Source organism: Triturus cristatus, chromosome 2_1 (assembly GCF_964204655.1).
Source record: "Triturus cristatus chromosome 2_1, aTriCri1.1, whole genome shotgun sequence".
Lineage (NCBI taxonomy): Eukaryota > Metazoa > Chordata > Amphibia > Caudata > Salamandridae > Triturus > Triturus cristatus.
This window is the reverse complement of record NC_140581.1, coordinates 1,030,448,942-1,030,469,768: the sequence shown is the minus strand read 5'-3', so window position 1 is coordinate 1,030,469,768 and position 20,827 is coordinate 1,030,448,942. Positions and strand designations below refer to the sequence as shown.

General features: G+C 46.8%; 1 protein-coding gene across 1 annotated transcript in view; it reads left to right on the top strand.

The window, feature by feature from the left end:
• CDKL2 (cyclin dependent kinase like 2) overlaps window positions 1-20,827 on the top strand; it is a 477,181-nt gene that overhangs the window by 375,425 nt on the left and 80,929 nt on the right. The gene's annotated exons all lie outside the window — the stretch shown is intronic.

Sequence of the window (20,827 nt, the reverse complement as noted above, 5' to 3'; positions counted from 1 at the left end):
AACATGCCTGAATTTTGGGAATCCCCCTCTATATTTAAGAAATGTTTTCTTATTAAACTGAAACAAGTATACTGGGATTACATGCTGCAGTTAAGTTGTAATGAGCAAAAAGGGGACAGCGTTACTGAAAGATTTCTATCCCACAAATGCTTCTTTAGTTTTGAATTGTACCTGGAGAAGATGGCCCCCCCCAAGCAAAAACTTTGTATATGAAGTTAAGATTTGGTATTTTGCCTCTGAACTCCTTCACAAGCAAATGGGACAAGAAAGGATCTCTATATTCTCAAATTGCCTATTTTGCTTGACTACACCAGAAACAGATGACTACCTTCTGTTTTTTTTGCCCAATTTATGTCTTACCCTGAAGGAGGTGGACCATTCCTGTTTGTAAGCCACTAGGCACATCTCATTTTGGGGTAGTGAGCAGAATTCTTAGACGTGACACTACAGAACAGACTGTTTTTGCTGTCACTAGGTTTTTAACTTGGTCATGGACAATTCGCACAACGAAGTTGGCAGGGAGGGGAAAGGGCATGCCATAATCACTGCTCTGGCTCATGCAGATAGTTTATAACCTATAGTTATTTCATGATGAAGGTTTTATTGTCACAGTTCCCACTGTAAATGTTTTAAAGGAAACTTGATCCTTCGATGTTTTGTATCGTTGTTTTGAATGTATTGTATTTTATTTGTTTAAATTAATTTATCATCTATGTATGTTTTGCTTTTATGGTTTATGTAAGCCGAAATGAAGTAAATAATGAAACCAGTGCATGGCAGTGGTGACTGGGGCCTCTCCATAATGTGAAAAAACACTGTTGTAAAGCTCAGTTAAGGTGGATGCAAGTCCTTGTCAGCATTCACTGTCCCTATCTCTGTGCAGTGCCATCTGGAGGCTTGTTAAGGAAAGTCTGAGTTAGGCACAATAGAAGGGTCCTAGGGTTGCTCTCCAGCACGCAGTTAGATTCTCGGGCCAAGTAAAGGCTGCACATTGATAGAATCCCCTCCACCCTGCTGGAACAGCTCAGGAGGTGGTATAGCCATGAGCTGGAGAGAAGGCAAAGCTGCAAATTAGAGTGACAGGACCTCAGTCAGCGTGGTACCACTAATTAAACTGTAGGCTGCCTTACTGAACACGTAACACAAAAAGGGGTTAGAGGACAGCTACTCCCTTAGTCACACCCATGGATAAGTTTGACCAACAATGCCCTCTGAGGACAATAAAGTGTGAGTACTAATCAATAGTAATGCACAGAGACAAAAAAAGGGTATTAAGAAAAGATGAGTGCTATTGTGCTGGTGTCATCTATTCTATGGAGCATGTACCTTGCACTGTGGAGGAAAAATACAGAAACTGGAACCTGCAATCTATGGCTACAAATTCACTGAAAGTGAAATGGTTGCAGCTATGCTGGGGGAAAATTGGTCTCAATAATCTATGATCAGCTTGGAGAGCCAGACATTTAGCACAAGAACAAGTAAAGGCATTGGTGCACCAAGAAGACCCTGATAACATGACATTCACGGGAAAAGCCACAGAAATAGCGAACCACACTAAACCACTATCAAATCAAAACAGGAAAGAATTGGCAGATGATGACTCTTCAGACAGCTAGATGGACTCTGTCGGAAGACAATACTTTTCCGGCAAAGATATCTGCCCTACTTCAAACCATGGCATATCACCTTAATTAAGGATAAAGGGAAGGAAGCAAGATTAGATGTGGCAGATATTGTGCATCAAAGTGAAGAAAGAGAAGTCAGAATCTCTCAACTGGACGCCAAGTTCAACACTCAAGAAAATGGTCAACCAAAGATACTGGAAAAAATTGCAGCTATGTTCTATCGCCTAGACAATTTAAAATACAGAGGGTTAAGGGATGGACATAAAAATCACAGGGGTCTGGAAAGTCTGTAAGCAGGTACCAGCAAACAATTGCCTGCAGGTTTGAAGGGGAAGATCAAGATTCCCTTCAGATTATTCTCAGAAATGTAATCAATTTGAGAATGAACAACAGAGCATGACATGAGTTTCCTGGTTGGTCACCGAGTAGCACAAGACGAAAATGTCAAATGCCCAGCACATATACAAGTCATGCGCAGAGCACAGCTGCAATGCTGTTATATTATGTTATTTTATAGTTATTTGTAGAGCACACTAATAATCCGTAAATTGAACAATCACTCCACTTAAATAATCTGGAATATTAATAGAGAAAACCAATCAACTAAAAGGCAAAAAGTGTTGTCATGTTTCAAGAAGAACCAATCTGACATTGCTCACCTTCATGAAATACATCTCTCACAGGCAGACTATGGAAAATTGGGAAAGAAATGAGGAAGTAAAATATTTATAGTGCATACAATATTTAATTGAGGGAACTGGCAGTCTTCATTAAAGACCTTGAGATATGCCGACAACAGACTTAGACGGATGCCTATGATAATCCAGAGATTTTGTTCACCTCAGCATAACATCCTGATCAGGATGAACTGTTTCTTCGAAGATCACAACTTGCAAAGCTGTGCACTTCTCTTCACTCAACCAATGTCAATTAATCTGAAATATTGGCAGGAGAAGTGCCATTTAAATGGTGAGTGGAAGCCCTAGGTATAAAGTCTTGTGTAAATATAATACTTTCCTTTTCAGACGCCCAGAAGAAATGAAGGAAATTAACTAAAAGATGTGAAATATTTTAAAATGAACAGCACAATAGCAGCCTAGTACAAATTATGGTGGATGTTCAAAAGTAGTGGTGAAGGAATTGATGATGCAAAACGACTTGTAGAAGAAGAAAACTAAAGACGCTTCTTGGTGGAATCGTAGATTAAAATAAAAAGCATGAAACAAGAATTCCTCAGGTTACTAAGCCAAGGCAATCTCTAGAAGCTCAATAATGACAAATATACTCTACACACATTTTAACCTGGATGGGTGATATTCCTATATAACAGAGCAGGCAAGAAATCTGGAAGAATCAAGGCCTACTTCATCAAGCAAAAACAACTGGTAAGACAGATCCTTATGATTCCAGAAAATGAATTATAGGATTAAACATTATAATTTGGACATTTCATGACTATAACAAACCCCTTCATAGCTCTGAATGCTCTGCAGCTCAGGGCACTTCTAAACCATAGATCTCTCAAAGATATCTAGCCAGGAAGTGTCAGCGATAAAGTAACCCATCATGACAAATCATGTGAAAACCACCATTAAGAACCTGAAAATCAAAAATACCCAAGGAACAGAGTATTTTCCAATGTAATATTACACATTGTTTAAAGATATTCTTGTTCAGGACTCACAAAGCTGTATAAAACACAAACTATTCAAGGTGAGCTTCTGAACACAATGATATAAGTACACATAAACCTTATTCCCAAGCCAACTAAAGACCGCTTACAATACATTAATTACCAACTGAATTCCATACTAAATATGGAAATTCTGATGAAGCCCATTGCTGACAAAGTCCACAGATCAATGGTAGATTATCCACACAGATACAATTGAATTCATATTGAACAGAAACTCCTCTAATCTCATTAGGAGAATTATGCGCATCATACATAACAGACGCTAAGTGCCAGGCACATCGTCATTGATCTCAATCGATGCTGAGAAAGCATTTGTTTGTGCAGAATGTATATTCCTAGTGAAAGTCTTCAAGGCTTCCTCACTACTTTTATAGGATGGATGAAGAAGCTGTATCACCCCAGGCATAGATAAAATCAGATCAGAGGTGGTAATATTGCCTGATCATTTCAGATGAGGGGTGCCCTTTATCGCAACACAATTTGCTAATGCTTTAGAACACTTGGCATTCCAGACCAGAAAAGCAGCAGGCATAAAAGAAATACTGATGGGCAGAGAATGTAGCATATTATTTCCATATGCAGACATCAGTTCATATTTTTAGGAAACTCAGACATTGACCCCCCGCTTTAAAATGCAAGACATCACCAACAAGTTTGGATCATTATCGATCAATAAGATACATTTGAAAAAGGCTAAAATGCTGCCTTGACTTTACAAAGGATACCATAACTGTAAACTTTTTTTAAGTGGAGTAGGGGAAGGGAATTCCTCAAAGAATGTTTCTTTCCATATATAAAAACAGTTAGAAAGATATGACATTTCATTTCCATCTCAACCCTACCCTTCCTGTTTGCCCATAATGCAGATAATCTGCACACCTAGCAATCGGGTATGAAGGAGAATGCCTGGGAAGCTCTTGTACTGTAGATTTTCCTGATGTATGTCTGGAACTTCATTCAATTGGGTTAGAAGATGAAAATCTCCACAAATTGCACACATACTTTTTTCCTCTACCTATTACCCAATTCTTTTTGATTTGGCCATTTGGAGAATTGTCTGTTTTTCTAAAATAATACAAAAAACATCCTACATCTTAGATAGAGTAGCATGTGACTTGCTTGGGACACATTATTTCTTAATCAAGAGATAGCTTGCCTCAGAAGGGGCACACACTCTGCTACCTAAGGCAGGCCCACAGAGCAGAGAGTACATCTGTGCTGGTGATAGCTGTCAGAAAAGGATATCCTGACTACATTTCATGCTACAGAAAAGGAAATATCATAAGTTGTAATAAATATTCCTTCCAAAAATGCATCTAAAAAAAGCCACTGATAAAGGAAACTTCAGCTCTGGATTTGCTTCTGGAAGTTCCATATGTGACCAGCAATGTAGGATGGATTAACTCACATTAAAGCTATAATGTTGAAGAGGACAAATGCCATCATAATATACAGGCAGTTGGAAATAGGGTTTCTGGTTGGCTAGGGTATGCACCTAAGCCAGGCAGAACCCACCACTCTAGTTAGGGTTAGGGTAAGGGAGCTACACACCTGAGATAAACCCTACCTCACCCCCTTGGTAGCGTGGCCAAAGAAATCATGCTTATCCCAGAGGCAATGTGTAAAGCATTTGTGCAACACATTTACACCTGTGACACAATAAATACACCACAAAAGAGACTTCACACAATGTTATATAAAAAATATATATTATATTATGTGTAAACCATAGACCAAAACATCATAAATCAGTAATTACGTTATCAACTAGACAATTGTCAAAAACACCTTAATGTGTGATATTAGACAATGACTGTTATGTTGCAAAACATCATGAAGCCTCATACTAGGCAGACATATTATCAAGTATTCGTTATCCTAAACAATGCAATGCAAAACAACATACTTCCCTACATGAGGGCATGAAATGCAGCAGTTTGGTTATAGCAAGAACACACATGAATCACCATGCTTCAATGTGATACATACATCACCAAACACAGAAACCCCTGCACCCCTATTATTGGGGTTACAGTACACTTTGGGACCTTTAGTACAATGATTTCCGTTAGGCTAGACCATAGGAGCACCTGCAGGCATATTACGAATAATATGATAATTGCCCTGTACTGTGACACTCATCCACTGCCGCCAAAAGTATGTGCCAATAAAGGAGGGGGCACATACACATGTTAGGTCGCTGCTGGGCGACCTCGCTCTGTCCCCTGTACCACACAGTGAGGGGCAGCTGCTGAGATCAATGCAGCCTTTCTAGGGGAAGCAGCTCTGACTTTGCAGCGTGCCTGAAATCCTCTGCATCTCTCAGATCGCTGTTGCCAAAATGCCCGCATACGGAGCAGCGCTGATGTTGCTGCATGTCTGGGACCCTCTGGTGCCTCTCAGACCACTGCTGTGGAAATGTCAGTAACTGGAGCTACTCTGTGTGCAGAAGGGAATTCTGACGTGACTGGCGACTTCTTGGCTATGGGCCCATGCAGATCAAATCAGAAGGTTCGCTCTGCTCATGGCAGTAAAGGGATCCTTGGGATTAAATACGCTCACCACATGCTGAGGGCAGGAAAGTACCAAGCACTGTTATGAACCCCAATGTACCTCAATCTGGGCTTAGGTAGCTACACAACGTTTTGCCTACCTTTGCCCGACCTTGCTGTGCACAACGGTTCTAGTACTAACCTTTTACCCAGTTATGTGCTTAATAAATGTCGATCAGCCTCATTTATTTTGCATGAGGATTCTTAGAAAAGTCCCCTGCACATGACGTACATCATAGCATAAACATACTTTGCATAAAAGTCACGGTCATCTTTATCCTAGGGCGAAAGGACTGCTTTGTATAGTTGCTGGTATTGTTCTAGGTTTATTTGCATAACCGTACTCACAACATACCGATTGTGTACGGAACCCTGAGGCTATCTTTTTGGTATAAAAGAACCATACCGAACACTAGATAGTTAGAAGAGAAGCTTCCACGCTGACATAAGATGCTGAGATTCCTGCACGCAGAAACTACAGCACACAGGGGTTTGACATCCCTTATGGGGTGTCTAACTCGAGACCAAGGCTGGGTCCTTCGTTCTCTCCCATCAAGTAATGGGCTGGCTCTTTCCTAGGGGATTCTTGGCTTTACAGCCACATACATGCTCGGTACACTTAGGTACACTTAGATAGGGTCTGCATAGTAGGAGTACACTAGATTACTGACATGTATCTATTTGCCTGCATATAATCACCGTTTTAGCACCATGGCAGAATTCTACCTTTCATTTATTCTGTTGGTACTTATAATCTTATGCATCTGTTTCTGTTTAATGATTGTCACGGCAAACATGTTTTATACTAGAATGACGCTGGTTCAATAAATGCTTATTGAAAATGTCCCCATCGTTTATTCTGTGTATCTCTCTCAGCACGAGTGACTGAGAGAAAAGTACTGCACTGTTTCCACGATCCCTGAAGGATCAAGGGTTGTCATGTTTGATAGTTGCCAGAAACTATTCACTCCTATGTAGGGTTAGGGGGCACATGGTGGCACTGTGAGCTAGCTGGTCTAAAAGCTAACATATCCTTTGGGGGTGTCTGGAATCAGTCTGGACACCAATCTCGTAGTTTATGTTATCTAAGCATGCAGATCCTATATAGATTTGTAGGAACTACATGACAGAACTTGACACATGTTGAACAAAACTACAAGAGGCCTCCCATGATGCCCACCATGCACTAGTTGTGACAGGGAAACACAGAAAAGACTGAAGCGCTCGCCCGCGCTAGTCTTCATCCACTGTTCAAATCAATCTTGAAAAGCTCACCACACATTAAGTAAACAGATTTCCATCGGCTATCAATAGAGTCCAGCAGCAGGAAGTTTCCCAATACCTGCTGAACATCAAATTGTGGCAGAAACAGGGAGCGAGCAAACAACCCAGTCCTTGGAGAGCAACTGGGGAGCAGTCAGGAGGCAGTAGGCAGGCAAGCCATTACACAGCATCACTTGTCAGAGTGGCAGTACCTTCAGCATCCTAGCAGGCAGCAGGCTAGCCCCAACAAAGCAAGTAGTCCAAAAATGGTGCTTCCTCCTGACAGCACAGCAATCCTCTGGTGCATAATGTAGAGCCAGCAGTGTCTGGTTACAAGTCCACTCAGTGTCCCTAAACATGGGGTCAGAACCATTGTACTTATACTCAAAATGTCTCTGATGTGTAGGTAACTTAAAAATAAATCTTAGAAGTGCACTACACCACCTCTCAACCCCCACCCTGGCTCCAGACATCAGTACGAGGTAAAGTAGAGCCCTTTGTGTGAGGATAGGACACAGCCTATACAAATGTAAGTGCACCCCACCTCCCTCTCTCCCAGCCCAGGAAGACCATCAGTATGCAGATACCTCTCTTGTCACACCAAGCCTTTTCTGTGTTGCTTCTATCTGGAATGTATGCACAAAGAGTAACTGTTAGAAATGGGGGTCTCTAGTTGGCAATGGCTGGCCACTGTCCAAGTAGGGACCCTTCTTCCTAAGTCGGAGTAAGCGGGCTACACCCTTTGATAACCCCTGCTCAACCCTGTGGTAACGTAGCACGAGCAGCTAGGCTTATCTCAGAGGCAGTGTGTGACGCATTTATGACCATACACAGTAACACAGTGAGGAACAAAGGGACACCACACAAGGAGTTATAAAAATAAGTACCTTTATATATAGACTTAACACAAGACCAATAACAGTAACAATCCACAATACTAGAAAAATAGGGTTACTCTTAAAAGGCTGCAAAAATAGTTCAAAGTGTGCAAAGAGGAGTTCAGTTCAAGGCAGTGGTCTCTGCGACCCTTTTACTCACAAAATACCTGGATTCTGTAGCAAAGCAACCAAAATGTTGCTAAGGAGCTGTAGCGATGATTTTCCTCACGCGTGACCAGCGATGCATTGAATCCTTGATGGATGATGCGCTGATCTGTGTGCAGGACAAAGCGACAAACTTCTCCACGCTAAGCCGGCGATGCGTTGAAATCCTTGCCGCTAAGGGAGGATGATGCGCCGAGCCTGTTGCGTGTGCGAACTTGTTTCGATGAAAAGAAATGGCGCTCCGCGAGGGAGCGACGATCCTGATGCGATGAAAATGGCGGACGCTCGGCGTCCGCGCTGCGATGTCGTGAAGCGATTAACTCAATGTGATGATCTCTGGTTAGCGAGCCTTTGGTAGCCTGCAAACAGGTGATGCGATAATCTTGAGGTCAGCGAGCCTTTGGCAGCCCACAAACAGGCGATGCGATGATCTCTGGTTAGCGAGCCTTTGGCAGCCCGCAAACAGGTGATGCGATAATCTTGAAGTCAGCGAGCCTTTGGCAGCCCACAAACAGGTGATGCGATGATCTCCAGTAGCGAGCACTCAGCGGCAGCAGCGCGATAATTTTCCTTGCGCTCTTCAGCTGCGGCGGCTTGCTAATGGGCGTTAGCGACGATTTTCAGCACTCTCTTCTTCACAGTAGAACTAGAGGCCCTGGAACTCACAGGAGCCTCGCCTGCAGATAGAAATCCTCGCTGGGAGGAAACAGGAGGCTGGTGGTGGAGTCTAATGTGCCTGAGACTCCTGCAGGAGGCTAGCTCTCTTCTAGCCCTTGGGTGATTGCTGTAGTAAAAATAAAAGTTCCTTCAAAGTCCTTTTCCACTTCTTCCAAGTCCAGTAGTAACCGCTGCAGGCCAGTCCAAGAAACAACACACAAGCACAAGGACAGTCCTCTCCTGCAGATTCCTTCACTTACACGGACAGAGGTTCTTCTTGTTATCCAGGAGCAATACAATTTGTAGGGGTTTCAGCACAGATATTTATACCCCAAAACTCTTTGTTCTAAAGAGTCACTGAACCCAGCCAGAACCAGTTCTGCCCATCCCTGGAGCACTTTGTTTACCAGTCTGCATCCTTCCTTTCAGAAAGAGAGGGTCTGCCATCAGACGCACAGTGGGAGGTGAAGCCAGCATTCACCTTGCCAGGCACAGCCCTATTCAGGTCCAGGAGCTACCCCTCCCCATACTCCAATGCAGATCTCTCTATTCAACCCAGGTCTGACTCAGCCTGCCCTGTCCCTCCAAAACCATACAGCCAATACACATAACAGCAGAGCACACTGTAAGGCTTAGGCAAGAAAATACCTACTTTCTAAAAGTGGTATTTTCAAACACAGAATATAAAAATAAACTTCACTAAAAGATGTATTTTAATATTCTGAGGTCATGCACACTAAATTTGTTTTTCTACCATGTTCTTTGGGTCAGTTAGGACTATAGAGTGTTATAGTCAAACCTCCCATTCTGGCCTATGGAGAACAGGTAGCCTTACAGTAGTGAAAAACGAAATTGGGTGTAATTCACTACCAGGACAAGCTACACACATCAGAGCATGTCCTACACATACAATGCACCCTACCATAGGGGTGGCTTACATGATGCCAAGGGAAGGTTCAGGGGCTGGGAAGTGGTTGCACTTCACAGCCAAGATGGCAGTTCTGGACTGCACACAGACACTGCAGTGGCAGTTCTGAGACACACTTTACAAGCTGCTTCTGTGGGTGGCGCAAACAAGTGCTGCAGGCCCACCAGCAGCATTTGGTTTACCAGCCCTGGGCACACACAGGCCACGCTACTAGGGACTAACCAAATAAGCCAATCATGGATATACCAATTCACATGTCATATTTACACAGGGAGCATTCGCGCTGTGGCACTGAATGGCAGTGGCACAGCGCCCAGATCATTTATTACCAGCAAAAACAGAGGAGACAACAGCGAAAAATGGAAGGGAGACCCACGCCAATGGTGCCAGGTCTAACACGAGTCCCCTCCAGCTGAAATGTGGGGAGAACTACCCATCCCCTTGGAAGTTCTCATCACTAAGGTGGAAAAATCTGGACAGACCATCAGCATTGGCGTGTTCTGTACCAGGGCGGTGTTCCACCGTGAAGTCCATACCCTGTAGGGAAATGGACCACCTCAACAACTTGGGATTCTCAACCCTCATCTGCGTCAACCATCTGAGGGGTCTGTGGTCTGTCTGAACCCAGAAGCGAGTCCCAAACAGATATGGTCTCAGCTTCTTCAGTGCCCAGACCACAGCAAATGCCTCCCGCTCAATTGCACTCCACCTCTGTTCCCGTGGAAGTAACCTCCTACTGATGAAGGCTACAGGTTGGTCAAGTCCCTCCTCATTCATCTGTAACAGAACAGCCCCCACCTCATGCTCTGAAGCGTCTGTCTGGACAATAAATTCCTTAGCAAAATTGGGCCCCTGGAGTACAGGTGCTGTAAACATGGCAGTCTTGAGGGCGTCAAAAGCTTTCTGACAGGTGTCAGTCCAGTTCACAGTCTTTGGCTGCTTCTTGGAAGTCAGCTCAGTCAAGGGTGCAACAATGTTGCCATACCCCTTGACAAACCTCCTGTAATAACCCGTGAGTCCTAAGAAGGCCCTCACCTGGGTCTGGGTCCTTTGGGGCTCCCAAGCCAGGATGGGTTCAATCTTGGGCTGTAGGGGTGCCACCTGGCCACTCCCCACCTGGTGTCCCAAGTACACCACAGAACCCTGCCCAATCTGGCACTTACTGGCCTTGATTGTGATGCCTGCTCTGCGCTGCGCCATCAACACTTCCCAGAGGTGGCGCAAGTGGTCCTCCCAGGAGAAACTAAACACTGCAATGTCATCCAGGTAGGCGGCACTGACATCTTACAGGCCAACCAACACCTGGTTGACCAACCTCTGAAAGGTGGCAGAGGCATTCTTCATCCCAAAGGGCATAACACGGAACTGGTAGTGCCCATCTGGTGTGGAGAATGCTGACCTCTCCTTTGCCCCATCAGTTAAGGCGATCTGCCAGTACCCAGACGTTAGATCAAACGTGCTGAGGTACTGGGCTCTGGGGATGGGGTGCATGTCGGTCTTCGTGACCGAATTAAGACCTCAGTAGTCCACACAGAACCTAAGTTCAGGAGTGTCACCAGGCGCTGCAGCTTTTGGTACCAAGACCACGGGGCTGGACCAGGGGCTGCTAGAGGACTCAATCACCCCTAGGGCAAACATTTTGGAGACCTCCTCCTTAATGTAGGCCCTGACCTGGTCAGTCACTCTGTAAGCCTTGTGCTTGACAGGAGGACTGTCCCCGGTGTCCACTTCAAGCATGCACCACTCAGTGACACCAGGCACCAGGGAAAACAAATCAGGGAATTGCCCCAACAGCTGGCGGCAATCTCTCTGCTGCTCTGGGGTCAGTGTGGTGGAGAGGACCACACCCTCTACAGACCCATCCTTCTCTCCTGCGCACAGGTCACGAAGAGGCACACTCTCCGCCTCCATCCCTGCATCTGTGGCAAGAAGCATGCCCACTTCAGGCCTCTCAAAGTGGGGCTTCAGGCGGTTCACATGCAGGACCCGCAGGGGGTTCCTGGGAGACTTAAAGTCCACCAAGTAGGTAACTGGACTTTTGCAATCCACCACCTCAAATGGACCGGTCCACTTATCCTGGAGCGCATAAGGCTCCACTGGGGCCAGTACCCAAACCTTCTGACCAGGTTGAAACTCAACCAGAGTGGCATTCTGGTCGTGCCAATGTTTCATCTCTTCCTGGCCGGGTTCCAGATTTGCCTCAGCAATTTTTCTGAAAAGCCGAATCTGGTTCCTGAAGGCCAACATGTAGCTAAATACATCTTGGGGAGGTTTCCTGGGAGATTGCTCCCAGCCTTCCTTGACCAGACTCAGAGGCCTCTTACCGGATGGCCATAGAGCAGTTCAAAGGGACTGAACCCTAAGGACTTCTGTGGCACCTCACGGTATGAAAACAACAGGCATGGTAAGAGGACATCCTACTTACGCCTCAGGGGCTCTTCTAGGCCCATGATCATGCCGTTCAAGGTCAGGTTGAACCTTTCAACCAGACCGTTACCTTGGGGGTGGTAAGGAGTGGTGAACTTATAAGTTACCCCACACTCCTTCCACAGAGACTTCGTGTACTGGGAGATGAAGTTGGTTCCCCTGTCGGACACCACCTCTTTGGGGAACCCCACACAGGAGAAGATACCCATCAGTGCATGTCCCACCATGGGGGCCGTCACTGTCTGGAGCGGGATGGCTTCAGGGTACCGGGTGGCATTGTCCACCAAGACCAGGATGAACCTGTTGCCCATGGCTGTGTTGGGGTCCAGAGGCCCCACAATGTCAATGCCCACTCGCTCGAATGGGGTACTAATAACTGGAAAGGGCTGGAGTGGGGCTTTGATCTTCCCCCCACTCTTCCCACTTGCCTGGAAAGTCTCACAGGTTCTGAAAAACTTATCTGAGCTCTTGTGCATCTGGGGCCAATAAAAGTGGGTTGCCAGCCTCTCAAAGGTCTTGGTCTGCCCCAGATGTCCTGCCAAGGGAATGTCATGAGCCAACCCCAGTAGGAAGGCTCTGAAGCACTCGGGTACCATCAGCACACAGGCTGACCCCGGCTCAGCAGCCTTAGGCTCGCTATACAGGAGACTGTTCTCCCAATAAATCAGATGTGAACCAGACATGTCACCTGCTGCCTGGGCTGCAGCCTGTCGCCGCATACCCTCAAGAGAAGGGCAAACTCTTTGCTGCTCACAAAACTCCTCCCTGGTGGGCCCTCCTTCCTGCTGCCAATGGGTCAGCTCAGGCAGGTCCCCCAGGTTGGCACTATGCTCCCCGGAAGGCTCCAGGGCATCCCCCTCAGGTCTGCTCCCTCCTGGGCTGTGGGAACCAAGGGGGCCGGCTACCCGCGCCCCCTGCTCCTTCTCTCTAAGGCAGGGACCTAGGCCATACTCTCAGGCTCCAGATCTTTCACAACACCCTCCTTGGCTGCCATGGACCGAATGGTAGCACACGCCCACTCAGGCAGACCCAACATTTCCAAGTGAGATTTCCTCTCCACCGTAGCCCACGGGGAGTTCTCTAAATCATTGCCCAACAGACAGTCTACAGGCATGGCGGGCCTCACAGCCACCTGAAGAGTTCCTGAGACCCCCCCCCCCACTCAAAGGGAACCTGAGCCACCTCACATTGGCTCTCTGAGTTGTCTGCGGACACTACTGGGTAGAATGCATGGGGAACAACTTGCTCTTTGGACACCAACCGGGAGCTGACAGTAGTTACACTGGCTCCTGTGTCCCTTAGATCCTCCACTCTCTGGCCATTGATGGTCACCCACTGTACTTTTTAGTGTTATCAGGCAGTGCAGGCTTAGGGACCATCTCAAAGTCTCCTAGTGAGACCAGGGTCAATTATACGGGATCCCACCCACCTTGGGCACCCATCTCCTCCCCTCCCCTCCCAGGGCTACACTAGCAAGCTGGCGGGGTGGTGCACGGGGTGGTGCAGGAACATCCCTTTGAGGACACTGTGGATCAAAGTATCTCTGGCCCACTTGACCACACATAAAACAAGTAAAGGGCCCCCTCTGAACAGGCCTACCTGTTGGGGGCACTGGCTTCTTATCTTGGGGAGGCTGGGACACCACTGGTTGGTTCTCTTGGGAATTACTTTGGGGCCCTCTGTGGAACTCCCTTGGTTTACCCCTGTCCCCCCCACTTCTCTGCTGGGGACCCTGCCCACCTTTGGCGAAGTCTCCCGCTGGACCCTTGCGAACCCACGTGCTCACCCAGCGGTCCGCCTCCTCAGCAAGCTTCCTAGGGTTAGTTAGCTTGCAATCAATCAGGTGCTGGCGTAGCTCAGGAAAACAATTACTAGATAAATGCTCCCATGCAATCAAATCATTAAGTTGCTCAAAAGTTTCTACTTTGCTACCTTTTACCCAGCGCTCCATTGCTCTGCAAAAAAAAGACACATATTCAACCCACGTGGTACCCTCTAGCTTCTTGCAGGTTCTAAATCTCTGCCTGTACATTTCAGGGGTCAAACCATAGCGGGTAATCAAAGCTTCTTTCATGTGGGCATAAACAATCCTACTTTCTGGGGGCATGTCCAACAAGGTATCCCTGTCCTCACTCACAAAGCGTCCCCACAACCCCCCTCCCCAATCCTTCTCAGGGACCCGGTGGGACACCATAGCTAATTCATAAGCGGCAAACCATTGCCCAATATCTTCACTTTTGTGGAAATCCTTAATAACCTCCTTGGGTATATACACTCTACTCTCAGTATGCACTACTGGTATGCTGCCACCAGATGGGGAGATCTCCACACTCTTTGCTTTAATCTCCAACTCCCTCGATATTCTCTCATGCTCAAGTTTCACTTTCATAATTTCAAATTCCAACTTCTTATTCTCTAGGTCCCTCTGACCATCCATTTTAAGCGTAGCCATCTCCATATTGTGCCGCCTATCTCTCTTACTGTCCTCCATCTCTTCTGGAGTCAGACCCCGTGAGGACACACTAGTGCCCGGGCAGGAAACTGCTTTATCTCCCACCAAATCTACCACTTCATCCTGCTGCTCTCCTGCATTCTCTTCCAGCTCCACAGGCTCTCCCATATTCCTAGCGGCTTCCCTGGCTTCTAACCAGGCCTTCAGCGCCTTGTAATACTCTTCCCTTCTAGTGAGACCTGTGATAGGGACTGTGAAGCGTTTGCAAAAATATTTGAGCTGCTTGGCATTGTAGGTTTCTAATTTCTCTTCGTCCCAGGAGATATCCTCAGAGGCATTGGATCTGGGCTTTCCCATTGTAGCAATAACTGGCAAAAATAATCAAAAATAGAATCAAAACTTCAAAAACGTACGTGGTTATGTTATGGTCTGCACTCACTAGTAGTGTACAGTATAATTACTGTATGCGATCATAAATACAAGTCCAGATCCTCACCGCTGACCACCAGTGTTAGGAATGGGGGTCTCTAGTTGGCAATGGCTGGCCACTGTCCAAGTAAGGACCCTTCTTCCTAAGTCAGAGTAAGCGGGCTACACCCTTTGATAACCCCTATTCAACCCTGTGGTAACGTAGCACGAGCAGCTAGGTTTATCTCAGAGGCAGTGTGTGAAGCATTTATGACCATGCACAGTAACACAGTGAGGAACACTACAAAGGGACACCACACAAGGAGTTATAAAAATAAGTATCTTTATATATAGACAACACAAGATCAATAACAGTAAAAATCCACAATACTAGAAAAATAGGGTTACTCTTAAAAGGCTGCAAAAATAGTTCAAAGTGTGCAAAAAGGAGTTCAGATCAAGGCAGTGGTCTCTGCGACCCTTTTACTCACAAAATACCTGGATTCTGTAGCAAAGCAACCAAAATGTCGCTAAGGAGCTGTAGCGATGATTTTCCTCACGCGTGACCAGCGATGCGTTGAATCCTTGCCGCAAGGGAGGATGATGCGCTGATCTGTGTGCAGGACAAAGCGACAAACTTCTCCATGCTAAGCCAGCGATGCGTTGAAATCCTTGCTGCTAAGGGAAGATGATGCGCCGAGCCTGTTGCGTGCGCGTTCTTGTTGCAATGAAAAGAAATGGCGTTCCGCGAACGAGCGACGATCCTGATGCGATGCGATGAAAATGGCGGACGCTCAGCATCCGCGCTGCGATGTCGTGAAGCGATGAACTCGATGCGATGATCTCTGGTTAGCGAGCCTTTGGCAGCCCGCAAACAGTTAATGCGATAATCTTGATCAGCGAACCTTTGGCAGCCCGCAAACAGGCGATGCGATGATCTCTGGTTATCGAGCCTTTGGCAGCCCGTAAACAGGTGATGCGATGATCTCCAGTAGCTAGCACTCAGCGGCAGATTTTCCGTACGCTCTTCAGCTGTGGCGGCTCGCTCATGGGCGTTAGCGACGATTTTCAGCACTCTCTTCTCCACAGTAGAACTAGAGGCCCTGGAACTCACAGGAGCCTCACCTGTCGATAGAAATCCTCGCTGGGAGAAAACAGGAGGCTGGTGGTGGAGTCTCATGTGCCTGAGACTCCTACAGGAGGCTAGCTCTCTTCTAGCCCTTGGGCGATTGTTGTAGCAAAAATAAAAGTTCCTTCAAAGTCCTTTTCTTCTTCTTCCAAGTCCAGTAGTAACCACTGCAGGCCAGTCGAAGAAACAGCACACAAGCACAAGGACAGTTCTCTCCTGCAGATTCCTTCAGTTACACGAACAGAGGTTCTTCTTGTTGTCCAGGAGCAATACAAATTGTAGGGGTTTCAGCACAGATATTTATACCCCAAAAGTATTTGTTCTAAAGAGTCACAGGTCACTGAACCCAGCCAGAACCAGTTCTGCCCAGCCCTGGAGCACTTTGTTTACCAAGCTGCATCCTTCCTTTCAGAAAGAGGGGGTCTGCCATCAGACGCACAGTGGGAGGTGGAGTCAGCATTCACCTTGCCAGGCACAGCCCTATTCAGGTCCAGGAGCTACCCCTCCCCATACTCCAATGCAGATCTCTCTATTCAACCCAGGTCTGACTCAGCCTGGCCTGTCCCTCCAAAACCAGACAGCCAATACACATAACAGCAGAGCACACTGGAAGGCTTAGGCAAGAAAATACCTACTTTCTAAAAGTGGTATTTTCAAACACAGAATATAAAAATAAACTTCACTAAAAGATGTATTTTAATATTCTGAGCTCAGGCATACTAAATTTGTTTTTCTACCATGTTCTTTGGGTCAGTTAGGACTATAGAGTGTAATAGTCAAACCTCCCATTCTGGCCTATAGAGAACAGGTAGCCTTACAGTAGTGAAAAACGAAATTGGGTGTAATTCACTACCAGGACAAGCTACACACATCAGAGCATATCCTATCTTACACATACAATGCACCCTACCATAGGGGTGGCTTATATGATGCCAAGGGAAGGTTCAGGGGCTGGGAAGTGGGTGCACTTCACAGCCAAGATGGCAGTTTGAGACTGCACATAGACACTGCAGTGGCAGTTCTGAGACACTTTACAAGCTGCTTCTGTGGGTGGCGCAAACCAGCGCTGCAGGCCCACCAGCAGCATTTGGTTTACCAGCCCTGGGCACACACAGGCCACGCTACTAGGGACTAACAGGTAAACCAAATAAGCCAATCATGGATATACCAATTCACATGTCATATTTACACAGGGAGCATTCGCGCTGTGGCACTGAATGGACTGAAGGGACTTACATGTAAATTAAATATGCAAAACAGATGTAAACCAATCATGCCAAGTGTAAAGTGAGAGAGCACATACACTTTTGCACTGATTAGCAGTGGTAAAGTGCCCAGAGTCCTAAAGCCAACAAAAACAGTTCCGAAAAAATACAGGAGGAAGGCAAAAAGTTTGGGGATACCCCTGCAAAAAGGGCCAGGGCCTGTTCAAAATAGCAAGAAAGAGGTCTTATTAATTACCAAGAATTATCCTAATCAACCTCTTAGCCTCCAGCTGAACACCTGAAAATAAAGGTCTATGTTACAAGCGGAGTTATATGTGGATATTAATTTAAAAAAATGCTAGGAACCATCTTATCCTGATTACATCAATGGTTTGAACCCTTACCCCACCCTTAGCTTCTATTTCTAGATGAGGGATTATAAAACGGGCAAGGAGTGGACGCATCTGAAAATTAACATGTCTCTCACAGCCTTGCTCGCTTTCCTTTCTTGCCACTGCTTTCTTGACACCTTAGACCAAGGGTGGTAAGGGCAGTACCACGGAGATCACAGTGCATGCCAGAGGTACCCCCTGAATACAAGATGGCATCTATGAGGTGCTATGGTTAACACAAAAAAGAACCAGAATTCTAACCAGAGGCCTGCTTGTCTCATTTACTGACAATGCCTTGGGTAAATTGAGTAGCACCTTAGTAGGCTGGCTTTAAGGCTAATCATATCCGAGGAGGTAGCTGCTTGGGCCCACAACAGAGAAATACACTGCTCCTAGACAATTCGGTTTGATATGCTGTCCAGTTGTAGAACTGTGACAATGTGTAGGAGAGTAGGATCTGCTTCTTATGGTTACCCCCACATTTTGCTGATGTTTCACTGTTTTTCGACTTTAGTCTTGCAGGGGCCCTGCTATTCAGGACACCAGCCTAGCTGCTTCCTCTCTAAATTGATTCCTAGTACCTTAGGTACACCACAGATTGGATTCTGGGGTGCCCTTATAAGTCCCTAATATATGGTATACTATGTACCCAGGGCATAGGTAACCCAGAGGCCTACCAGGGGCTGCAGCATATATTATGCTACCCCTGGGAAGCCCTCCAAAATGACACCACAGGTCTGCTATTGCAGCCTGGGTAAGGTGGTGCATGCACCCCTTACTGAGATATAGGTTCACTATATCTCACCCTATCACTGCACATATAAACCTATCAGTCACCCCTATGGCAGGCCTTTTCAATCCTGAAGGCAGGGTGCTAGGTTTTGTTTGAGAGGGTGCCCATGCATGAGCAGAGTCCCTCTGCAGCCTTCAGATTCTCTTCTCCAGGGTTGTCTGTGATGCAGCCTGACCATATACTCTTAAGTGCATTATAACCAAATGGTAAATGCTAACTTTTGACTCTTTGCACGGAAACATGTCGTGTTTGGTGTCAAACACCTTGTAATCATACCCCCACACCAGTAACTGGTGTGGGAGTATGATCCCAACCTTCTAGAGGGAGAGACATGACAGCACCGGTATACCCGGTACCAGCTAACAGAGCCCTGACATCACAAAATGGATGCTGCCAGCCACAGACACGGGTCTGGCCTCCTGCTGCTGACCGAAACTCCGGCAGGGGAGGCCTGGACAATAGGTTTCCTATCGCAGGGTAGGTGTTCCCACCTCCCAGACAGGCTTTAATGTATTAGGGCTGGGTGAGTGCTTTGAAGTTCAGCACTGGGGGCACATTTGGTGTCCCTGTGCATAGCCCAATTCAAACCGGTTGCAGAGGCTACCAGCCTCTGCTCTGGTACGAAACTGGACAAAGGAAATGAGTGTAGCCACCCCTCTTTCCTGACCCTCCCATAGGTGGGTCCACAGAGTAAGTTCTACCCCTTCCTTGGGTATAAGAAAGGAACCCCTGGCTACAGGATTTTAGATTACACCTGGAAGAAACTCTGCTACAGAAATCCCGGAACTTCGACGATCTACATGACTAGATGACTGAAGAATCTCCCTTGGAGTAAAGGAGTTACTCCCCTGCTTGGCAGGCACCAAAGACGCATCTGTCCGGTCTGCATCTCCAAAGCTCCTGCCGGACGCCGAAGACTTTGCAACACAGGAGGTGGGTTTCCAGACTTCCCAGAGGCTGACCCGAGTCCCCAGCAAAGCTGAGACCCGTAGCCCTCTTGGGTACCGTGGAACCGGAACCCCTGGACACCGTGCACATTTGCAAGTACATCAGCTTCTCGACGACCTTTGAGGCTGTGCATTGGGTTACTTGTATCCCAGACCCCGAGCACTTGGATTGCTGGCCTACACTCCACAAGTGTTCCGTGAGCCCGCCCTTTGAGTGTTCGCTCGAGGCTCCCTCGCGATCCCTGGTCCCTGACTGGTGAGTCCCTGTGAAGGCAACTCTTACTTTAATTGGGCTTCCCTGGTTGCTCCAGACATTCCCTGACTCTCCACAGGACCTTGCTGGTCCGCACTGAAGCATCTTTCCTCTTCCTGCGTAGGTTGCTGTTGCCAAGGCTTGTTGTGTCCAATCCGGGCACCGACCCTGCAGCACTCAACATCCTTCGTGGGCAGCTCGAATCCAGCTCCTGGTCATCCTCGACGCCTCCTGGTCCTCGTGGTTGAAGAGTTCAAGCTTCCCCACTTCGCACCTGAAGCTCCCGACATCGGTGGGCATTCGTCTATCGTGCCCCTGGTCACTGGCAAGTGACCCAGACTCTGTTCCCTCTGCTTTCAGGTTCTTCACATCCTCGATCCAGGCTTTGATCTCTTCGGACACTTCTCCTCTTCCCGGCATCAGCACTTTTCAGTCTCCTGCCATTGAAAACGACGACGCGACCCGACACCATTTGACACCTATGCACCCGGCTTCCCTGGGTGAGGTAACACAAGTACTCTGGTGCTCCCGTGGGTGTTGGCCCTAGAACCATCTAAGTCCAAAAGGGTTTGTTCCTAGTCCACTCCTAAGTGTCATTAAACTTTAAAATTCTAACTGCAACTTTCCCCATAGAAGCTAACGGGAGCTTGCAGCTGTGTTCTCACACTGCACACGTTCCCCGTGGGTCCCCTGTGTCACTACCTTGGGTGGTTCCTTGGGGTCCCAGCGATTCTACAGGCTCTAGGCCTTGTGTGTATTCAAGTCGTGGTTCTTATACCACTTTCTTAATATATGGTTTGGTTCGCCCCTGGGGCCTACCGTATATTGTGCTAATTTTCTGTGATATTTGAAGTGTAACATATGTGCTTTTACCTCATAAAGAGACTAGTAGGGTGTGTTTAGGAATAAATACATATATTTCATATATATACCTGGTGTGGTCTCCTTTCATTTAACCACGTTATAGACTGGTAAAACAAGCTGCTTTACATTCCTTCATGACTTAGCCTGAAGGCTGCTCTCCATAGCTACCACTAGGATAGCTTTCAAATAAGGT